This window comes from Cupressus sempervirens, chromosome 11 (assembly GCF_028749045.1).
Source record: "Cupressus sempervirens isolate cs-2001-9-10 chromosome 11, ASM2874904v1, whole genome shotgun sequence".
Classification (NCBI taxonomy): Eukaryota; Viridiplantae; Streptophyta; class Pinopsida; order Cupressales; family Cupressaceae; genus Cupressus; species Cupressus sempervirens.
This window is the reverse complement of record NC_143128.1, coordinates 6633769-6658810: the sequence shown is the minus strand read 5'-3', so window position 1 is coordinate 6658810 and position 25042 is coordinate 6633769.

Genomic DNA, 25042 nt, shown 5'->3' with positions numbered 1-25042 from the left:
GCAGCTGGCCAAACAATGTACAATCCCTATCAGCAAATCCCTCATAGCCATCCATATTCAGTGGCCCCATCCAGCACATACCTACCTCAAGGCACTCCTACATTGGGGGCACCCCAACCATCATCTATCAATTCAGAGTGGGAGCAAATGAAGATAGCTCTGAAAGCCATCCAAGAAGGGAATGATCCAAAGACATTCAAGTTTGAGAATGTGTTTCCTCACCCATTTGACAAAGCCATTACCACGACACCATTTCCCAAACACTTTGAGGTACGTAAATTTGACAAATTCAGAGGAAAAGGAGACCCTGTCATACATATCAAAGAATTTTACATGCATTTCCAGGACGTGGCATAGAATGATGTCTTCCTCTTGCACCTTTTTTCCGAAAAGCTTGGCTGGACCAGCTCTTGAATGGTTTTATAGAATCCCCTATGGCACAATTAAAAACTTTGCTGAATTATCTGAGGCATTTGTAGCCCAATATGCCCATCTTGTTGAAACAAAGCCATCAATAGTTGATCTTGTCCACACCAAGCAAAAAGGTGGAAAAAGCCTTGCCGAATACCTGCAAAGATGGAAAACCCTTACCACCCGCATATCCTGCACTTAGCCAGAATGCCATGTGGTGAAAATGTTTATTGATAATACACATCCCAGCTTGGCTCACCACATGACCATGAACTGTTTGTAGAACTATAAGGATATCAAAGAGAAAGGAATGATTCTTGAGCAAGGACTCATCAAAGATGGTGTGGTAAAGATTTACAAAGAGGCCAACCAAAATCAATCACATTCCAATGACAAGTCTAGGTATTGGAACAAAAACAAGCATGTTGCAACAGATGGGGTTACTTACACCAGACATGTGAATATCGTTGGTCCTTCTCAAAACCAGTCTAACCCACCATATCAAACAAACAACCAACAAGCTATCAATTACCAACAACGAAATAACCAAAGCTATTGAAACCACAATACAAGACCCAAATTTCAAGGGTCTAACAATCAAGCTAATGCCATCAATGTAGCTGCAGGGCAAAAGCCCAGATTCCAACTTGCACCTAGAAACTATACACCCCTTGGTGAGCCATTGGATGTTATTTTTGAGAAATTGTCTAAGAAAAACCTCATCAAATTTCCTCCTACCCAGCAAATTGATCCAAGCCAATCCAAAGCTACATGGTACAAGGACAATGAGTATTGCAAGTTCCATAGGGTAAACGGTCACACCACCCTCAAATGCATGAAACTGAAAGACTATGTACAGGACCTTATTGATCGGAAGGAAATCACTATTGTGCCCAAACCTCTCCCAATGCAGGCTTACAGATTTATCAAAATGCTTTTCCTCCACACAACAACAAAAATCCTGGAAAAGCACCTATCCAAAACAACACCAACAACCGCCAGTGAAACCAACAGCATGGGAAGAACAATGACCACACTTCATCCTATATAGACTATGGTAGCCTTATAGGTTGTATATCTAAGAAAGAGCCTTTTGTCAATGTTATCAATATTTGAGGACTAGACAATGAGTGTGCGGTCACCACTCGAAGAGCGCAATTTAACATTGCAGGCCCACCAGTTTCATTAGCACCATCAGCTCCATCAAAAAGATGGTACAATATCTTGGAACACCTTGGGAACATGCCAGCTCAAATATCCATTTTAGACCTTCTTCGCACTAGTCCTATGTACAAAGACATCCTTGACAGTGCTCTCATAGAATCTCATGTCCCTTTTGATATCAATGCTACTAATTTTCATAATCTTGTTGGACACCTTTCATCCTCATGTGCCCTATCTTTTAAACCCACCGACATACCCGCGGTTGAGCTAGATCACACCCTTCCACTTCGCATAGCCATCATGGTATCCAATTTTTCTGTGAAAAGAGTAATGATAGATAATGGATCAGCCTTGAAAATTTGCACCCTAAAATTCATAAAACAAGCTGGGTATACTGAGGCAGATATGATCAGTGAGGTTATCACCATCAAAGCTTATGAAAACTTGGAAAGGACCACAGAAGGGACTATTTTGCTACCAATCAAGGTTGTGCCGGTCATTCAAGAGATAGTTCACCATGTTGTTGATCTAAACCTACCATTTAACATCCTCCTCGGTCGCCCATGGATTCATGCTATGAAGGCCGTTCCATCCACCTACCATCAGTGCATGAAATTTCCACATCAGGGCACTGAGGTAACCATCCATACCGATCTAGAACCCTTTGCTTACTGTAATGCGATTGAAGCTTCATATACAAACCATTGCCCTGGAATAGACATCGGCACAGCCATCGCCAGCTCATCCCACACTTGTAATGACACAGAAACCATCCTTGCCTCCACCTTATCTACTGTAAAGATCAACAACAAAGGTTGTGGAGAATATAGTCTATCAGATGCATTTGCTATCAGAGCAATCCCACTTGATCCACATACCCATAGACGGCCAACATATCAAAAAGCTAAGGAGATTCCACCTCCTCGATACAAACAGTTTGGCCCAACCACCTTTGTGTCCTCAAAAACCCCTCTTCATGAGGAGCTCACTCCAGATATCAACAATTGGTTACATAAGGATGCACCTCCAAGAAATCAAGCACACCTTGATCACTTCAGCCAAAAGTATCCCCAACAACATAAGCTCATCACTAAAAAATGGAACTATCAAGGAGGTGGACTAGGACCAGAAGAAAGGGGCATGCAATGTCCCATCGAAGCACATAATTGGGAAATGAAGTTAGGTCTTGGCTTTGGCATACCCACAACTGGGGGCACCAACGAGAACGGTCATGCTTTTTTGAATATCCACCGCAACCTTGTCAAAATCAAAGACATTCCTAAGGAAGTTAAAAAGAGAGCCTACGATGATATCCCAGACCAAATCTTCCTCGGAGAATCTGTTCTCCGAGAACTATCCATCCATCTCATTGAGCTACCATTTGCTCATCCACAACTCATAGATTAGGACCAACCAAGTGTCATACATATTGATGAGTTCACATCAGAGGAACTGCTTCTAAGATTCATGGGAGCCAAAACTCCTCATAAGAAGACAAAGCCAGATTCTGCCTACATCTACAAGCTAGATCCCAAGGGGTATTTTGGAGAAAATCCCCAACCTAGTTTCAATACACCCAAAACTAGAACTAAGGTAAATCTAGGACTAGCTAAGGTAGCGAAGAGAACCCCTTAGTAAGAAAATCTAGAGCAACAAGCAGAACATGAGGATTTAGTATTGCCTCCTCAAGATAATCGACCAGAGGTGTCTTATATTATAATAGAGGATACTAGAGAAGTCAACATTGGTTCTTCAGAGATCCCTAGAATTGTTCACATTGCTGCATCCCTATCACAAGACCAAGCTGACCACCTTTTTGAGGTTTTATGAGAGAACATTGGCCGATTTGCATGGTCATATCAGGACATGCCAGGACTTGATCCAAAGCTTGTAGTTCATCATCTTGTAGTCGATCCAAAGATCAAGCCCGTAAGACAAAAGCTTAGAAAAATGCACCCCAAGGTGGCCTTACTAGTCAAAGCTGAACTAGAAAGAATGTTAGTTGCTAAGGTTATCTGACCTATCGACTACTCATAATGGATCTCCAACATGGTCCCTGTCACTAAGCCTTCCGGTGACATCAGAATCTGCACTGATTTTAGAGATCTTAACAAAGCTTGTCCAAAGGATGATTTTCTGTTGCCCAACATAGATATGATTGTAGATCTTACAGCTAGACATGAAATTATGTCCCTTATGGATGGATTTTTTGGGTATAATCAGATCAAGATTGCAGAAGAGGACCAGCATAAGACAGCATTCACTACCCCTTGGGGAACCTTTTGCTACACCATGATGCCTTTTGGCCTAAAGAATGCTGGGGCTACCTATCAAAGAGCTATGACAGACATTTTCCATGATCTTATCCATAGCATTTTGGAGGATTATGTGGACGATATCCTATTCAAATCTCACACCTTCATGGATCATCTTGCTAACTTGGAGAAAGTCTTTGATAAGTTGGCCCAATATCATCTCATGCTAAATCCCAAGAAGTGTGTCTTTGGGGTCACATCTGGCAAGCTTCTAGGCTTCATAGTTTCTAAACGAGGTATAGAGATCGACCCCAAAAAGGTCAAGGCTATCTTAAACATGCCTCCTCCCTAGACACTGTGATAGCTTCACTCTCTTTAGGGAAAACTTCAATCTGTCCAGTGCTTCATCTCCCAACTTGCAGATAAGTGTACATCATTTTCACACTTGCTAAAGAAGAATGAGAACTTCAAGTGGGATCTTTTATGTCAGTGCAGCTTCGATTAGCTCAAGCAGTATCTCACCAATCCCCCTATCTTAGTTCCACCAGTCCCTGGTCATCCCTTGATCTTGTATATATCAGAAACACCTACTATTCTAGGGGCACTTCTAGCACAACATGATGATTATAGTAGAGAGAGAGCCATCTACTATATCAGTAGAACCCTAGTTTGTTATGAACTCAATTACACTCCTATGGAAAAAGCTTGTTTGGCAGTTGTTTTCTCAACTCAAAAGCTTCGCCACTATATGCTAAGTCATACCATCCAACTAGTCTCCAAGATTGACCCTCTCAAGTATATGCTCTCCAGAACAGCACTTATAGGCCATTTGGCCAAATGGGTTATGCTACTAAGTGAGTTTGACATCCAGTATGTGGACAAAAAGGCAATCAAAGGGCAAGCTATAGCAGATCACCTAGTTGATGCACCTCTAGTAGATGCATATCCTTTGCTCACAGAATTTCTAGATGAGCATATTTGCCTAATTGAAGAACAACCCCCATGGAAGCTTTATTTTGATGGCTCATACACCTCTCATGGATCAGGGGTAGGAATATTATTAGTTACACCTCAAGGAGATTACATTCCAAAAGCCTTCAAGCTACAATTCCCTAGCACCAACAATATAGCAAAATATGAAGCTCTTGTAGTAAGATTAAGGATAGCTGCAGAATGGAATATCACTGAGTTACAAGTCTTTGGTGATTCCCAACTCATCATCAAACAAGTCTTAAATGAATATCAAACCAAAGATGAAAAGCTATTACCCTAAAAAGAGCTAATTGATCAGATGACCCAGCATTTTACAAAGCTTCAGTTTACACAAGTGCCATGAATGCAAAATAAAGCAGCAGACGCCATGGCCACTATCAGCTCACTCTTGGAAATTCCCCAAGACGCTACGCAGTATGAATTTTTAGTTGAGCAACTCCTCACACTCGCTTATGCAAATGAGGATTCAAACTGTGTTTGTATCTTGGTTGGTCCCCAATCCCCTTGGTACCATGAAATTCACGCTTACCTTAACGATGGTATCATATCCCCTCACCTCACATGCACCCAATGCCAGAACCTTATTCGAAAATCATCTCGCTATGTTATCATAGCCAATACCCTATATTGTCGGCGTTATCACGATACTCTCTCTCGATGTTTAGATGAAAATGAGGCCGTGATGGCATTAAAAGAAGTACATTTTAGACTTTGCAATGCCCACATGAGTGGTATTGTCCTATCATGACAAATCCTTAGAGTAGGCTACTATTGGCCTACCATTGAAGAAGACTCTTGTGACTTGGTCAGAAAGTGTCTCCCATGTCAGCAGCATGCAAATCTTGTGCACGCTCCAGCACAGGATCTACAACCTATTGCACCACCTTGACCTTTTTCTTGTTGGGGCCTTGATCTAGTTGGAACTATCAAACCTCTCTCATCTAATGGACATAAATGGATAATAACAGCTACAGACTATTTCACTAAGTGGGTGGAAGTAGTCCCCCTAGTCTCAGCTACAGGAGTTCAAGTCTCCAAGTTCACCTTGTACCACATTGTTTTCCGCTTCAGCATCCCATCCACCATCTTTACTGACCACGGAGGTAACTTTGAAAATCTCAACATGGAAGAATTATGCACTTCCCTCTGCATCCATCACCACTTTTCTAGCCCATATTTCCCACAAGGTAACAGCCAGGCAGAGGCAACTAATAAAACCCTCCTCAAAATCCTAAAGAAAGTTGTCAATGATTCCGGCCGTGATTCGCACCTTCAAATAAATCTGGCTCTATGGGCCTATCGAACTTCCTTCCGTACATCCATAGGCACAACTCCATACTCCCTAGTCTATGGTGCCAAAGCGGTATTACCTATAGAAGTTGAACTTCCCTCACTATGCATATCTTTGCGAGGGAAATCTCAGATGAAGAATACAGAGTAGCTCGACTCACCCAGCTAGATCTCTTAGATGAGAAGAGGCAACAAGCCTATGACCATCTCACAGTCTATCAAACTCATCTCAAAATGAATTTCAACAAGAAGGTGCTCCCACGACACTTTCAGCCAGGTGACATGGTCCTCAAAGAAAATATGAAAGTCCAAGCAGATCGAGAAAAGAAAGGCAAGTTTGAACCTACATGGCTTGGTCCCTATGTGGTTACTGCCTCCTTTGGCTTTGGAGCCTATCAATTATCTACACCAGAAGGAGAACTCTTGAATGATCCCACTAACATCATTCATCTCAAGAATTTCTATGCTTGAAGATCCTTGGTATACCCAGCTTTTGAAAAATACAAAAAAAAAATAGTAAAGAGAAATAAGCGTCCAATGGTGAAAACTTGGCAATTCAAGCACCTTGGATAGGTACCTTGGTGAAAACCTGATAATTTAGGTGCCTTGTGTGCTAAAGACTAATCCATTATCTATCACTATCCTATCCCTCATCCATCCACCCACCATCCCATAAAACACCTGCTTGTTCCCTTGGTGTTCCAATCAAATATCCAAAATCTGATGGAGCTTGTCAATACCCCCTGTACAGCTTGTAAATATTTTACCAAAGCTTGTATTATACCTTGTAAATCTTGTACCATACCTTGTATATATTTGAATCTTGTCCAAAGCTTGTACCATATTGCAGCTTGTAAATAATCTTGTATCCTAGCCCGTATCCTATCACATGCACACACAGAATCCCATTTTCCTTAAGCTTTTCACAAACCATCTACCTATCCACCTATCAACTATTATAGACATCCCATCCTTCACAAAAATTTCCATCTCACAAAAAACCAAAACATGAACAAACTTGTACATTTGTAACATATCTTGGTCCGTCAGCTTGTACATCCTCTTTAGCTTAGTACCATTGTATCTATACAGCGTTCGTGTTAGTTTGTCCTTGATCAACATCTTGCACACATCGCACACCTTGGTTAGCTATTCCAATACATCCTTTAGCTAGATCTCCTATCACCAAAGTGTTATCCTTCTTAGTTCAGCTTGCCAGATGCATCACTCATCCCGATCCATCAGCTTAGGTACTCTTCGATAGGTCATTGCAGGATATAGCTTTCGTCATGTTTGATCTTGGTCTGTTAGTACCTCATCCTACCCATCTCATTGGAAAACAGTTCTCTTTTGGATTTTCACTTTCTTTTGATTTGGAATCTTCCCTTTTGGGTCTTGAAGTATCTTTTCCAAGCAATCTCCTTGTTCCCTCCACAAGGTTGCCACGATCTTCCATATCATGGTATGCTGCGAATGGGGCAATCAGAGTGTAAGGTATTGATCAGGTCTTTTGCTTGTTTTCTTTTTCTGCCTGTGGGTTACCTAGTGTCGTTTCCATGCTGCCTCCTCTGGGATTCATGTGTGATACTGGAGCAATCCTTGTGTGTTTGTTTCGAGTCAGTTTGTCAGTCCTCTAGATGGTTGGTGAAAAGGCCTTTATGTTCTTGGTAACCTTGGCAATTAACCAATAGTCCTATAGCAAATCTAGTGCTCAACTACATGGTGGTACTTCTCTTTGAAGTGTCCCCCTGCTCAAAAAGCTTCAATGGATTCCCTTCATCTCCATTATCCCCCATCCATATCCTACATCTGTCGCTCCTACCCCAACTTATGCATCGGTATCTCTTTGAATCACTCCTCACGCTTAGCTTTAGGGATCCACAATCCTAGTCTTAGGGATCCACCAATCAAATCAATCCACCAAGCCTCATCTTTCGAGATCCACAATCGTAGTCCTAGGGATCTCCGAAACCCATCTTCCACCAATCTGACTCTTTGAAATCCTGTTGCATCAGCTTTATCATTCTATCATCCATCTCCCTACCATGGATTCCTTTTATAGCGCTCCGCTCCTCCAGCTCCCCCCCCCCCCCCCCCCAATCCTGGAAAGTCTTAAGCTTGCTTTACTATTGTGCCTCTGATTTCCCTTTATCATTCTCCCGTAGTGAGAGTTTGAGCTAATTTAGCCCCTTCTCTTCGCCAACCTGTGTCTCAGCTCGTCTCAATTTCTTGTACTTTTCAAGAAGTCGTCGAGCCTCATTTCTCTCCCCACTGCCTTCTTGAGGGGGCATCATCTAAGTCTAGTCTCTCCTCTTCTTAGCCGAGACTGGGGCAACCTTGTTGCTAAAACATCTTCCTCATGTCATCTTCATTCTAACTTCTTTGAAATAGTGTTGTTTCAACACTATGTCAAAGAGAGGCAAAATGTAAACACCTAAATTTGATTACACTGCTTTGGTAATCTAATTTAGCCATCTCTAAATGCATCATTAATTAAATTCTTATTTAATTAATCCTTTGCCATCCCTAGTTGATTAATTTAATTAATCATCTATAGTCCTAATTGATAAATCAAATAATCTATTATTTATCAATTAAATCCTTTTCTCCTATCTAATTCCAAAAATCCCCATTTATTAAATAAATCTATTTGATAAATGAAATTCTCAAATTCAAAAACCCCTAACCTATCTCTAATCCTCCATTTAGCCTAATCCACCCCATCCACCCATACTAACCAAGCTTAGCCACTAACTCACCCACCCTCATTAATGCCATCCACTTGCACATATCTAACATCCATAATCTAATCCTAAACCCAAGCCTAATCCACCCCCTAATGTTGTCACATTCCTTAAACAAGTTTAGGACTTTCCTAATCCAAACCAAAGTCTCCCCTCAAAAAACCCAACCACTAAGTCATGAGTTCTCTTACAAAACATAAAAGACTCTTACAAGCCCACTCATGACTCTTACACCCATCTTCCACAGTGTTCCCTCTTCCACACTCATTCCTCTTACATCCCTCTTACATACTCAACCCCACTCATCATGCCTTTAACCAACCCTTTACCCTATCCTCTCACACTCATCCTCCTTGTGACAAGTGTCACCTTCCCATTGGTGCTAAATAAGCACAATCCATGTGCTCTCCTTTGAGTGCATCCTAGCCCTCCTTAAGCCTTCATCCATCCTTGCATCTAAGCCCTCCATCCATCTACCCCTTAGCCTATAAATTGAATCCCATCCCAAGTCATTTCATCAACAATCTTTGAGCTAAAGTTACCATGCTATTTTGAGAACCAAAGCCATCAATCTTACCCTTATAATGCCAAATTGAGAGCTCACAAAGCTACCAATTTGCCATTACCCATCTCCATTGAAGCAAGCTTTTGAACATCTTGAGCATACATCCACAGCAAAAGGACACATCTATAGAATCAAGAAAGCATGGAGTGTTTTATCATGTGAGGTTTGCACTTCTTGTTTGCTTTCTTTGTCTAAGCATATATGTGAATTTAGTTTTTGGTTTGTGAATGTTTACTTTATTTTTTAATGTTCTTTGCATACTAAATCTTGTTCTACACCTCTCTGTTTACCAATCATCGAATAACCACAAGTTAGGATTCTTCATAGGATATCGTCTAAGCCATGTGCCTGTTACAACCACTACACCGACATGGTACTCTAAATTTTCACCATCTATAACCGAGTGATCTAATTTTTGTTTTGGCTTCAACACAATGACACAAATAATAATCTGTCCCTTCTTCATTGTCTTCAGGTGCAATAACAGCAAAAACATGGCCTGCAGTGACAAATGTACAAAATGCGGTCATTAATTCAAAAAATACTTGGGTAAAAGTTATAAAGTTACATATTGAAATTACAAAGATATATATATATATATATATATATATATATATATATATATATATATATATATATATATATATATATATATATATATATATATATATATATATATATATATATATATATATATATATATGACCAGGTTGCACTAAATCTGACAAGCGATCAAAGTCAATAGATGAATCCATCTTTACCATTTCCAGTGCTTGTGGGGGACAATAGGTGTCAATTGGGTCCAAAACCCATATATCCCATTTGTCCACCCATTCAGTTGACTCACAGTCATCCCAATTTTCCTCTACACATGATGGACAATAGCATGCCATTTTTTGTGTGTGGATACTCCATGAACTTGCATCAGAGCTTCTAAAAGAGTGTAACTCACTAGATCCTATTAGTGTGCAACAATCTTGATATGGTGCAATGCTAGTATTATCTATCAACCAAAAAAATCTATGAACTATAGACTCACCTTCCTTACCTGGACCCATTGTAGCGTTACACCATTGGACGATGGATTTTGAATGTATGAATATTTCTCCATCTTTGTACTTTAGTTATTCACAAGCCCAAGCTCTTTTAATACATGTGCCTGCACCATCGTGCTCTCCCTTACCATGACCAGCCTCTGTGAAATTCCACATATATTGAATTCTACACAACCTGTGCATCCTGCTCGAAGAATAGAACATCCATGCATTCTTGAATTGAGATGAACAATTGTCTGACCAAATAATGTGTTGACGATATGATATGTCCCTGTTAGCCAAATCTCCATAAAATAGTTGAAAATAACTATGTACAAACTCTATAGAATGTGATCAATCATCGCTGATGTAAAAATGGTACTCCCTCAAAATCTTCCTGTCATCCTCTGTACTTGTAGCTGAATGCATGAATGTTATGTGAACAAATATAGAAACCTATTGAGATGTATAATACATTGCTTGCACCTCATTTTTTGGTTGTAGTGTGTAGTTCTCTGCAAAATCTGCAAGGAAAAAAATGGTATCCAATGGAAACGTATCCTTGCACAACTTGAATTGCAAATCCAACCATCGAGCTCTATGGGTATGCCTTGCATACTCGTACATAATCTTTTCTCAAAAAATCTTCATGAACTCATAGATTGGAATCTTTTTAATAACTAGATCACATCTTTTACCATGTTTCCCATCTTTTAGAGCATCTGTCACTGTCTTGAATTTTCCATAATCTACTATTTCATTTCCAATTGCATGTGTACTATCCATATGTTGACAAGTTGATAAAAGTTGCAAAGAACCACAAAATAAGCACGTACCATCCAAGCATGATGTCTTGAAAATTTTTTGGCCATCCCCTATTTCACATAAAATGTTGGATATGAATTCCCTTGAAGATCTTAGTGGCTCTTTTATGTCACAATCTTGCAAAACAAATTGAGAATGCAAAACTATGCATATGTGCCTAAAAACATCAAAATGGTTAGAAAATTCAATATGTATCCTACAACAACAAGTTGTGCATGTGCGATTTATTTTCACATAAAAAGGTTTACCCATCTCAAAAAAAATTTGACTTATTCGAATTTGAGGATACATACCAATAAATTTTACAAAAAATTGTGTCTAAGTTGAGTCCAAAAAATGTTTCGCATGTGGCTCACGATTTTAGCTACCAATCCTCCTTCTTACAACATCTCTTTGATTAGGAGAAACACATGTGTTATTTTTCCAAAAATCTTCAATCAATGATTTCAAGGCTTCACTAATTTCTTTATCCTTTCGTGGTAGTCTACAGCTAAATGTCCATAACTCATTTTTTGTTGGATCTTCTAATCTCTCACACCTTAGCATGGTGCTCCTTAAGGTACCTCTACCAATTTTTAATGTTTTTCTTGTCTTTCTCATGAGTCAAGCTTTCTTGATTTGGCTACTTACTATTGTCGATGTGAGTACTCGTCTTGTGATATTACTATCTTTGGTGTGTGATTTAGAACCCACTTTGTCATAAGCACTCATTAGATTCTTTACAATATTTCTTTCATTTGAATCATCCATCATTCTTAGCCCAAGAATCTTCATGATAGGCCTAAATTTTAAATTCCTCATCATTTCAACAAATAATTGGCATTGACTTGTAATATTTAATTCTCCAAAAAATAATTTCCACATATGATTAACTTTTCTTTGACAAGCACACTTGTTAATCTTGTTAGGCATTGATTTCAAAATGTTAGTATCAATATCAATCAAATATTTTGGTTTTCTAAAACGAATTTTAAAAGGTGTTCTAATCTCTTCAATTCTCTCAACATTTTGAACATCAATATAAGGTTGAGTGTATTGCGTACCTTGAATTGAAGATGATGTGCCCTGGCAATAAGATGTAAAAGATGGAATATCACCTACTTGATGTGTTGATGTTTTGCTTTCAACATGACATGATGGAGTGTGTATATCGTCGGATCTATAAATCAGTGTCTCTTCAACATGAGAGGATGATATGACTTCAACATTGGAAGATGGTGTAGTGGATGATATGACTCCAACATTCAAAGATGGTGTAGTGGATGATATGACTCCAACATTGTAGGATGGTGTAGCTTCACAATTCAATTGTCTTCTTGAGCGTAACAATCTCATTCGTTCTCTTTGTCATTCTAATTCTTCCTCCTTGTTTCTTTGTACTGGTGGTTCTTGATCCTCTTTGAAAGTTAATTCTTCATTATTGCTTTGCAATTTTCTTTGTTCACATAGTAATTTCATTTTATCTCTTTTAAATGTCAAATCTCTCTCCCTATCTGCATTTGTTTGAATCTTTGGTTTCTTCCTTGGCATGATGATGATTTCTACATGTCAAATTATTCAAACATCCAAATTACTTAAAATATGTAAATTAAAAATTATTCAATTACATATAAAAATTATAATTATTTGAATGAATACACAATATATATCAAATGACTTGTCAAATTTCTAACCATTTCGAAATAACATTTCATTCAAATATACAATTTTTAATGAATTCACTATATATTAACTAACATATCAAATTATAATCAAATTTGTATCTATATATCGACAAACAATATTTAAAATGGATTGCACTAACCTTTTCTATTAAATGAATATTCAAAAATTCTTCAAATCACATATCCAATTATTGAATTTGGTGTTTGCTAGCTTCCAAAAGTGTTGAAATAGTGTTTGCTAGATGTTCAAACCTGTGTTTTCTGTTGGAATAACATAGAGCATAATAGACCAAAAGTTAAAAATGGATGAAATGGACCCCAAGGTTGGTTTTTGACCATTTTTTGGTGATTTGAGATAGTGCGTATGCACTATTGCGCGTACACACTACAAAGCACGTACGCACTATAAAGTGCATATGCACTATAGTGCGTATGAACTATCTCAAAACACATCACTCCCCATCCTCCCTACTCTCTCTCCCATCCCCTCCCTCTCTCTCTTCCTATTCTCTCCCATCCTTTACTCTCTCTCACCCTCCCTCTCCCACCACCTACTCTCTCTACCTCTCTCACCCCCTCTCCTCTCCTATCCCCGACTCTTTAGATCTCTCAGACACACTCTTATCCCCCCTATCTCTCTCCCTCTCCCTCTCCTACCACCTAATTTCTCTCCCCCATCCCCTACTCTTTCTCTTCTCTCCCATCCCCTACTTTGTCTCTCTTACACACATTCTCATTCCCCCTCTCTCTCCCTCTCCTGCCACCTACTTTCTCTCCCCCATCGTCGTACTCTCTCTACCACCCCCTACTCTCTCTCATCCTCACACTACTACTACCTACTATATCTCTCTTTCAAGTTCTCTCTCTGCCTCCCTACTCTCTCTCCCCCATCTTGTACAAGCTCTCTCTACCTCTCCCACTCTCTCTCCCATCGCCTACTTTCTCTCCCCCATCCCCTGCTCTCTCTCTCGTCTCCCATCCCCTACTCTCTCACACTCTCCCCCATCCCCTACTCTCTCTCTTCTCTCCCATCCCCTACTCTCTCACACTCTCATTCTCTCCCATCCCCTACTCTATCTCTCTTACACATACACCCCCATCCCCCCCTCTCTCTTTCCCTCTCCCATCGCCTACTTTCTCTCCCCCATTGTCGTAATCTCTCTCTGCCACCCCCTACTCTCACACTCTCACACTTTGTCCCATCCCCTGCTCTGTCTCTCTTACACACACACTCCCATCCCCCCTCTCTCTTTTCCTCTCCCACCACCTACTTTCTCTCCCCTATCGTCGTACTCTCTCTCTACCACCCCCTACTTTCTCAAAACACATCACTCCCCATCCTCCCTACTCTCTATCCTCCCTACTCTCTCTCCCATCCCCTCCCTCTCTCTTCCTACTCTCTCCCATCCTTTACTCTCTCTCACTCTCCCTCTCCCACCACCTACTCTCTCTACCTCTCTCACCCCCTCTCCTCTCCCATCCCCGGTTCTTTAGATCTCTCACACACACTCTAATCCCCCCCTATCTCTCTCTCTCTTCTCTTCCATCCCCTAATTTGTCACTCTTACACACATTCTCATTCCCCCTCTCTCTCCCTCTCCCACTGCCTACTTTCTCTCCCCCATCGTCGTACTCTCTCTACCACCCCCTACTCTCTCTCACACACACAATACTACTACCTAGTATCTCTCTCTCTCAAGTTATCTCTCTCCCTCTCTACTCTCTCTCTCTCCCATCTTGTACAAGCTCTCTCTGCCTCTCCCACTCTCTCCAACTGCCTACTTTCTCTCCCCCATCCCTTGCTCTCTCTCTCTTCTCCCATCCCCTACTCTCTCACACTCTCACACTCTCCCCCATCCCCTACTCTCTCTCTTCTCTCCCATCCCCTACTCTCTCACACTCTCACTCTCTCCCATCCCCTACTCTCTCTTACACATACACCCCCATCCCCCCTCTCTCTTTCCCTCTTCCACCACCTACTTTCTCTCCCCCATCGTCATACTCTCTCTCTCATCCACCCCCTACTCTCACACTCTCACACTCTCTCCCATCCCTTGCTCTATCTCTCTTACAGACACACACTCCCATCCCCCCTCTCTCATCTCCTACTTTCTCTCCCCCATCATCGTACTCTCTCTCTGCCACCCCCTACTTTCACACTTTCACAATCTTTCCCATCCCCTACTCTCTCAGTTTCATAGATACACACACTCTTATCCCCTCACTCTTCTTCTTCTCTCCCATCCCTTACTCTCTACATTTATCACACACACTCCCATCCCCCCTATTTCTCTCCCTCTCCCTCTCCCTCTCCCACTCCCTGTCCTACTACCTACTTTCTATCTCTCTCAAGTTCTCTCTCTCTCTCTCTCTCTCTCTCTCTCTCTCTCTCTCTCTCTCTCTCTCTCTCTCTCTCTCTCTCTCTCTCTCTCTCTCCATCCCTTACTCTCACTCTCTCTCCCATCCCCTACTACTTTCTCTCAAACTCTCACACTCTCTCCCATCCTTTACTCTATCTCTCTTATAAATAAATACACATTCCCATTCCCCCCCCCCCTCTCTCTCTCTTGCAATCCTTGTCCCACTGCCTACTCTATCTCTCTTAAATGCTTCCATTCCACCTCTCTCCCTCTCCCACCAACTATACTCTCTCTCTCTCTCTCTCTCTCTCTCTCTCTCTCTCTCTCTCTCTCTCTCTCTTTCTCTCCCTCTCTATCCCATCCCTCTACCATTTCCTACTCTCTTTATCTCTCTCTCCCCTCTCTCATTCTTGACTCTCTCTCTTTGACACACACACACCCATCCCCCCTCTCTCCTCTTCCATCCCCTACTTTTTCTCTCACTTGCTCTCCCTCTCCCATTGTATACTCTCTCTCTCACTCTCACTCTTACTCTCTCCCTCTCCTCTCTCTCTCTCTCTCTCTCTCTACTACCCTCTAGTCTCTCTTAAATTTTCACACTCTCTCCTATCCCCTCCTCTCTCTCTCTCTCTCTCTCTCTCTCTCTCTCTCTCACACACACACACACACACACACACACATCGGCTACTCTCTCTTCCATCCCCTACTCTCTCTTGAGCTACTTTGTCTTCCCCCTCTCCCATTCCATACTCTCTCTCTTTCACACACATGCACTCCCATCCTTCTCTCTCTCAAGTTTGTCCTCTCCCACTCTATCTCCCATCACCTACTCTCTCTCTCCTCCATCCCCTACTCTTAATCTCTCTCTCCCAACTTGTGCTCTCTCACACACTTCCTCTCTCTCCCATCCCCTACTTTAAATATCTTTCCCCCACACCACACTCTCTCTTTTCCACCTGTACTCTCTCTCACACTTCCTCTCTTTTCCACCCCTACTCTCTCTCTCTCTCTCATCCTATACTCTTTTTGGCACCCCTACTCTTTCTCACTTTCTCTCTCCCATCTTGTACTCTCTCCCCTCTCCTATCCCCTACTTTCTCTCTATCTCTTTCAGGCACACACATAGCCATTCCCCTATCCCGCCCCACCTAGTTCTCTTTTGCAACTTACATCTTAATAGTGTGTGTGCACTATAGTGCTTGCGTCCTATAGCGCACACATGCTATTTAGAGTTGAGGTTTAAATAGCGTGTGCATGCTATAGTGTGTATGCGCTATAGGGTGCACATGTTATTCAGAACTTAATCAAACCCAAGCCTAAGGCTTGGTTTTTCCTTGGAGATCCAACCTAAAGGTTTGGATTTGATGAACAGGCCTGAGACATGTTTTCTAGCAAACATACAAAAAATGGTTGTTTTTTCTTCTGTGCTCCCCTTCAAGATTTCTCGTGGTTGGGTATCGATAAGATCAGGTCACATAGCATTATAGGTCTCTGTGTTAGCTATCTAACCATATAATTTATTTTTAATTTAAACTATTTCAAGCCTTTCATCTATAATTTATTTTGAATGTATGTTCATTTTTTGTCAAAAACCACGACATACTAATTGGGCTATAAATTTTAGCTCGTTCATCAAATTTTGTAACAACTTAGTTTTTAAGAAACTAGACTCCATTCTACACACTTTGAAAAAAAAATTTTGATTTTAGATTAGTTTTCAATTATTTCTAGGGGGAGCACACAGATATTTCACATTTTTGGGATGTGTCTAGTTGAAAAATTCGTTAAAAAAAAATAGACATTATAAAATTACTCGAAAAATTTGGGATAAACTACATAGTGTTAAGTAACTTTTGACTAGAGCGATTAAAAAATTTCAAAAAAAAAGTTAAAATTTTAGGGGGGCCACACTTTGTACTGTGCTATGTTTTTTTGGAATAAACAGTACCACTTTTTGTGGCCCCATTTTTTGAGGACATAAAACTAAACCATTTTGAAAAAAAATTAGTAGTTTAGAAACTAGATTCAAAGGGCTACGACTTTTTTTTTTTTCATATTTGAAAATTTTGAGCGTAACTATCTTCAAATTCTTGTTGAAGTTCAAAATTTGCAAATTTCTGGAAAAAGGTGTCCACTTATACCCCCCTTTTGGCACCACAACTTTGTGCACTTACCCATACCTCAGCACTTGAATGTAGCTTGATTCCTAAATGCAACTTGACATTCATAGTATGTGACTTGGCAGTCCTTGGAACTTGCTATTGGTTTGCAACTTGATTTATAACATCTTCATCAATTGGCATACCTTCATAAAAGTATACAAATGATTTGTATTCTTCTAGTTCCTTCATAGGTTTAGCCTCATGCATTTCTATATATTCATCAAATTTCACATTTGCACTTTCTAAAACTTTGTTAGTGTTAGTATTTAAACACTTATAAGCTTTACTTCTTGTGGAATAACCAAATAATATACCTTCTTCACTTTTTGCATCTAATTTACCATTCCTGAAATCTTTCTGAATATAACACTTGCTTCCAAATGCCTTAAAACATTTTGCACTTGGTGAATATCCATACCATAGTTCAAAAGTTGTTGAATGAATATGTTTCTTTACTTGCACATAGTTCAAGGTATAGATAGCTATACTTACAACTTCTCTCTAGTATTTCAAAGCAACATTTTTCCCCATAAGGAGTTTCTTAGCATAATCCATTATAGACTTTTTCCTCCTTTCAATAATTTCATTTTGTCAAGGGGTCCTAGGAGTAGATGTTTGTCTTTTGATTCCTCTATCATTACAAAACATCTCAAACTCATTTGATGTAAATTCTCCTCCTCTATTAGATCTCAAAAATTTTAGACTTTTACCTGTTTCCTTTTCAACTCTTGCTAAGTACCATTTAAATGTTAGCAATAAGCTGTCTCAACCTTGGATAATTCCTATTCTTATTAATTTTTTTGTAAATGTATTTTTTTCAAATAATGTAATTAAGTGTGAGTGTACTTGTCTAGTTGGCATGTTGATGTGTCACTCCACTCAAGCATGTGTCAATATCTCGAATTATGTGTAAGGAAATCATGACAGAAATGGTTATGATAGATTTGTATGACACATAAGATCTATCTTTGGAATATTTAATTGTGTGTAATGAGATCATAACTAAAATGGTTATGATGGATTCCTATCACACGTAAGAGCTATCTTTGGAAGATTTAATTGTGTGTAAGGAAATCATAACTGAAACAATTATGATGAATTCCTATGATGTATAAGAGTTATCTTTGGAAGATGCCCTAAAAATGGAATGTGCATTATATAAGCACTTTGAGGGTTGTAGATAGTAGAGAAAGTGTGTGAGTAAACTATTGTTGGTAGGTACTAGATAAGTCTTCCATGTTTTGAAAGAGCTTGCATTGCAAGTGTGTTGTAACCTTTGTGTTGAAGATAATACATTATGCATGTTTTGGAGGGGTAGGTTGTTTTATCAAAAGGTTTTTCTCCACCATCATATCTTTGTGTTTATGTGTTATTATTTCACTATCAATTTATATATTCATGATTGACTGCATATTATAATATTGAATCTGAAATTGTAAGGATTTAAATAGAAGTTGCACAATACTTTCCTTAAGAGATTAGTGTAGGAAGTTATTTTTGCACTTGAATTTCCTTACAAGTGGTACTAGAGCTTGATCAAATTTTGATTCTAGTTGTTGGGTAGGATTTTTTGAGCTAATCTCAAGTTGAGTGGGAGTTTTGTGTAGAGCATTCTAAATCTTACTTGTAGATTGAGATGGCTAGTTCATCATATGTAAAAATGGAGGTGGAGATATTTAATGGTAGTAATTTTGGGTTGTGGAAAATCAAGATGGAAGACTTGCTTGAACATCATGATCTATGGGAGGTGACTTCACTTGATGTGAGACCAGCAACAATATCTCAAGCAGATTGGGATCCGAAGGATCAGAATGCTAAGGGTCTTATTAGACTCTATCTAGCTGATTTAGTCCTCTTGAATATTCTTGATGAGAAGACCACAAAAATTTTTTGGACATGGCTTGGATCTGCATATCAAGCCAAATCTCTAGTGAATAAGTTTTTCCTGAGGAAGAAGTTGTATTCTCTAAGAATGGAGGAAGGAGGATTTGTTATAGATCATTTAAATGCTTTTAATTTATTGATTGCACAATTGGCATCATCTAGTGTCAAGATAGAGGAGAAGGATTAATGTATGACCCTATTATGTTCCTTTCCAAATCTATGGGACCATCGTGTGATGACTCTTGTAGGTACTTTAGTCACTTTTAGAATGGATGATGTGGTGTCTACATTGTCATCTAAGGATACAAGGAGAAAGCCATCAGATTTAGCTAAGGAAGGTCTTGCTATTTTCAGTAGATCTAATGATAAAGGCAAGAAAAATGAAAAAAAGTTTGGAAAGGGTAGATCCAAATTCCATGGAAAATCAAAGACTCCTAGAAAGTCTAAGGAAAAATGTTGGAACTGTGATAAGACTGGGTACTTCTGTAAAGACTATAAAGAGCCAAAAAAGAAGAAGAACACCTTAGATTCAGGTTTAGAAAAATCTCAAGAAGATCTTAATGCTTTCATTGTATCCTTGGAAAGCATGCATCTAATGATGTGTGGTTGATAGACTTGAGTGATTCTATCCACATGACCTCTCATTGAAGTTGGTTCTCAAAGTATGAAGTATTCGATGGTGGAAAGGTGTACTTGGGTGATGATTCTCACCTAAAGATAGTTGGACAAGGATAGGTCACTATCAGATTCCCTAATGGATGAGTAAAGGGGGTCAATGGGGTAATGCACATCATTGGTTTAGCATGAAATATATTATCTATAAGTATGCTGAATGATGTAGCTATGCAAGTTGTTTTTTCTAAAGATGGATGTAAGATGATGAGAGGAGCTATGGTTCATGCTAAGGGTACTAGGAGAGGTACTTTGTTTCAGCTTGATGCATGCATTTCTCAATGTAATAGTTCTTCTATTTCAAAGAAGAGAGTAGCTATCATTTCATCCCCACCATCTGAACAAGTAGTAAAGAAGAAAACGGTTATTGGTTTTGATGGCAGTGCAACATGTGTATCTAAGGGTCAAACTCATTGGAAGGAAAGCTTCCTATAGAAAAGGCAATGTTGTGGCATATGAGATTTGGCCACATTGGTGAGAAGGGTCTTAGAACCCTGAAGAACCAGAACCCTATTGAGGGGTTAAATGATTGTAATCTCAAGTTTGAATTTTGTGAACATTGTGTCTATGGTAAACAATATCATGTTCAATTTTACTCTAGTTCTCACAAATCTTCTAATGTTTTGGGTTTTATTCATTTTGGTGTATTTGGTTGTGTAAAAGTTCCTTCAATCTCAAAGTTTTTATTTTTTATATCTTTCATAGTTGATTATAGTAGAAGGACATGGATTTATTTCCTAAAAAGTAAGACACAAGACTTTAGTCATTTCAAGGAATTTAAAGCCCTTGTAAAGAATTAGACTAGTAAGAAGATTAAGTGTGTGAGAACTGAAAATGGTAGTGAGTTTTGCTCAGTAGAGTTCAAACATTTCTATAAATAATGAGGTATCAAGAGGCATAAGACAACTCCTTATACCCCACAACAAAATGGAGTTGCAGAAACAATGAACATGACACTAATGGAGAAGGCTAGGTGTATGCTTAGTGGAGCTATTCTTGAACAAAAGTTTTGGGCTGAAGCTATGGCCATTACTTGCTATTTGGTAAACAAATCTCCTACATCAGCTGTTGTTGGTAAGAAACCCATGGAGGTGTCATCTGGTAAGAAGCCTTCAATTAGACATCTTCATGTTTTTGGTTGTGAAGCTTATGCACATGTTCCAAAGGAGAAAAGATCTAAGTTGGAAAATAAAGCTATCAAATGTAATTTCATTGGATGCAATGCTGGTATGAAAGGATAAAAGCTTTGAGACCCTATGAGTAGTAAGGTTTTGTATAGCATAAATGTTATTTTTAGAGAGCTAACATCTTCTCCTATTGTGCTACAACCAGAGGAAAAAGAAAAGAAGGAAGATATTATTCAGTTTCCTCCTACCCCTGAGAAGACTGAACATAAAGACCATGAAATCTCCCCTTTCTAATTTTATATGATACTTAAAGCCTCTAGTAAGATTTTAATATCAAACAACCAACATTTCAAAAGATAGATCAATTTCTTAATAAAACCCAAATTGGGTATGCTTGAAATAATGTCAAAAACTTCACAACTTCACATATTATTAATAAATCTAAAAGTATACATTTTATAGAAATTTTTCCAACATAATAGCTTACAAAATGACATTTCTAGATCTGTATAGAGATTACACAATAGCTCCCAAATGGAGGACAAAAACAATGTTTATCAAGCTCCTAAAAAAAACATAAAAATAGCCTGGAAACACCACAAAACACTAATAATCTATCATAGAAGTATAACCATGACCCAATACATATGTTGAACTCTATTTTAATTTCTAAATTTCTAAAATACAATAGAAAACCAAACTGATATGAAATACTCAATCGAAACGCCAAACTCTTATAAGACACACACCAAAAATTCACAAATTTGCATTGTTCAACACAAGGGAAAACTCTGCATGAGTTGGCACATGTAATGGCCTCAAAATCCCATTTTTAGGCTTCTTAGAAACCTAAAAAATCCTATCCTTGGGTATCCTTCTCCATAGGTTTGGCAGCCTCTGGAGAACAACAAAGTAATGAGTAAAAAACAAGTTCTAGCATGAGCCGGGAATGCCTCCAAACCCCTTTAAAAGAGGGAATAACCATAAATCATGACCAAGAGGCTCAATAATACATATTTTAATAATATTTTTCATTTATTAATCCATTGGTTTCCAAAGATTAGGCCCTTTTCCTAGAAATTCACTTTATTGAGCTTACCAGCCTTAGCAAAAGTTATTATTTTTTAATTATTTGAAAAAGGGACATGACAAGTCCTCCTTCCCAAATATTGCTTGCCCTGAAGTAATAAAGATTGGAATTCTCAAGAATATGTGCTCCTTCCCTTGCATCCTCCAATGGTAATCCTTTCCATTTGACCAAATGCTCTATGATGCTCCTATTTCTCAATCTTTTCTCTCTTGTATCCAAAACCTCTTCTGGTATCAAAACTAATTTCCCTTCATCATCAAGAGGTGGTAATTCTATAGATACTATGGTTTTCTGGCCTAGAACCTTCTTTAGGAAAGAGACTGCTGGTGTTTTAAAAAGTACTAAAACTACTAAGCGACAAAATGCTTAATACCAAAATGATAGTACATACACAATCTAAAGACCGGCCTATTCTTATTAAAAATGGAATATGTAAGGTATTTGGAGCCAACTTCAACAAAACCACAAATGGTTTTCTACTCTTTTGGCTCTGCAAAACTAGGGCGGGTGTACCCAGGGATGGTTCAAAACTAAAACAACTGTATGAGGATTATTCTTAGTTTCATTTTGATTCTCATTTCAAGATCCTCAAACATATACATAATTCTTACTAACTTGATAGAAACATCCCATAAACAGATATGGCCAAGAAGTCTTCTATAGATCTACAGATGTTTTCAACAACAATGGTTAACTAAAGCTAAAACATTCCATGTAGACAAGTGCTGGCCAGCTTTGAAGATCTACAGGAAATAAAAGTAAAATTTGATTTGATGATGCATTTGAAAAACAATTTATAAGATATTTCTCCTTCAGCTAAAATAACTTGATCAGTGCCTAATCCATTGGGGTTCAGAGTCTATAGAAAATTCTTGGATCTAATCTGTTGCCTTACAACAAATTCTATCAGCAATTCTTATCAAAATTTATCATTCAAAAATCCTTTTCAATACTTAAGGAATCTTATCACATTGATCAAAGCCTTTATTTAATCCATTGAATTAATAGCAATGATAAATGGATATACAACCTAATTAGATTGCATTGAATTGCACAAGCTTTTACTCGTACCACATCAAGGTAGCTAAGTATTTAAAAGGAGACAAAATTCAAAAAGAACTGATATGGGGACAGTTCATAAGTTGTATTCATTTCCTTTGAAAATGATATATCCTTTACAATTATCTCAGAATGGCCTTCAGAAAGAAACACAGCTCATTCAATATTCATGTATTCTCAGAAAATTTGCAGAAAAATACATTACAAACTTTCTTTCAGAATTTGGACCAAAAACCAGACTAAGCACAATACTTAGAAGAAATAGAATTTGGACCATTCTTTAGCCTTGGAATCTCACTTACATAGTGTGAGATGCAAAAAGCTTTGGGCTAAAGAGATTGATATGTGTCCCCTAAAAGATACTGGCAAATGTTTGTAGTAAAAGACAAAAAACAAATAATAGAAAAGCTAACACATCAAACCATCCTAGGTGGGTCCCCTTTCTATTATAATTCTCATTTGTTTTAACAAGAAGATAGGATCTGATTCTCCAATTATTCTTCATCCTCAGAGTAAATAGCCATGAGGTTTGAAAGTGATGTATCATCTTCAATTACCTGTAAATTTACTTCAACCTGGGGATTTTCCATGTCCTCATTATTAACTATGAGGGTGACTTTTACTTTTACATTTTCCTCCTCATCATCTTCTAGCATTTGTTCTAGAAACTAATTTTTCCATTTATTAAAAGCATCATCATCTGGCCAGTCAAAGCTTAGAGCTTCTCTTTGTATCATTATTAAAGAATTTGCATTTTCTTCTAAATCATCAAATTCTTTCCTCATAGCAATATAAAATAATTGTATTTTTACTAGCTCTTCATTTGTCTTTGCCCAGAACCAGTGGCTAGTTTCACTCATGATGTTTGTTATTCTTTCATTGAATAACTCATCCATCTCCCTTTTCCACTTTTCTTTTTCTTTTATTGTGTCAACAGATTCTAAAGCACAAGGAAATAGGGTGAATTTTTCAACAATATATTGGGAAAAATAGAGTGTTAATCTTCTCTGTAAAGAATCTCTTTCATCATCAAAATTCTCTAGCTTATTTAATAAATCAAAAATCTTCTCAACTTGATGATAAGGCATTTGGACTACAGATATACATATGGTTGTAATATCATTATTTCTCTCCCTCCATTTCTATGCAGGAAGAGTCAGTTTATCCTTATCCCTGTTCAACTCATCCATGAGGGCTGCAATTCTTGTCAACTAATCAAAAAAAGTTGACCATTGTATTTTATCCCTCAGATATATTACACCCTGCTTTAATTTTTCTTCATATTGATTTCTCAATTCTATCTGCAACTCATGCAATTTTGTTTTTTCTTCTTCAAATTCCTCTGCAGTATAGAATTGGGGCCTTTTAGGGGTGTCAGGTATTTCAATAATAGGGGTTGATCCAGATCCAACCAATGGCTGTGAAGGGTATGCAATTGTAGGTGCACTGGATTCTCCCATTTTTCTTTTCCCCAGTATCCTCTCCATTTGATACATTTTATTTTCCAATGATTGTATCCGTATACCCCTTTCCTCATATGCCTTCAAAACTTCTTCAAACCTAGCATTGAGTTGGGAAAACTTATCTTCTTCTTGTCTAGATACAACACCACCCAATTTTAGCATTTTTGAAGCCATTCCCATTACTTGTTTACTACTTACCTCACCAGCCCTGTATACTGTCAATGTACCAGTATGTTCTGCAGTGGGAAACTCATGCATCCTGGTACTTTCTCTCTTATCT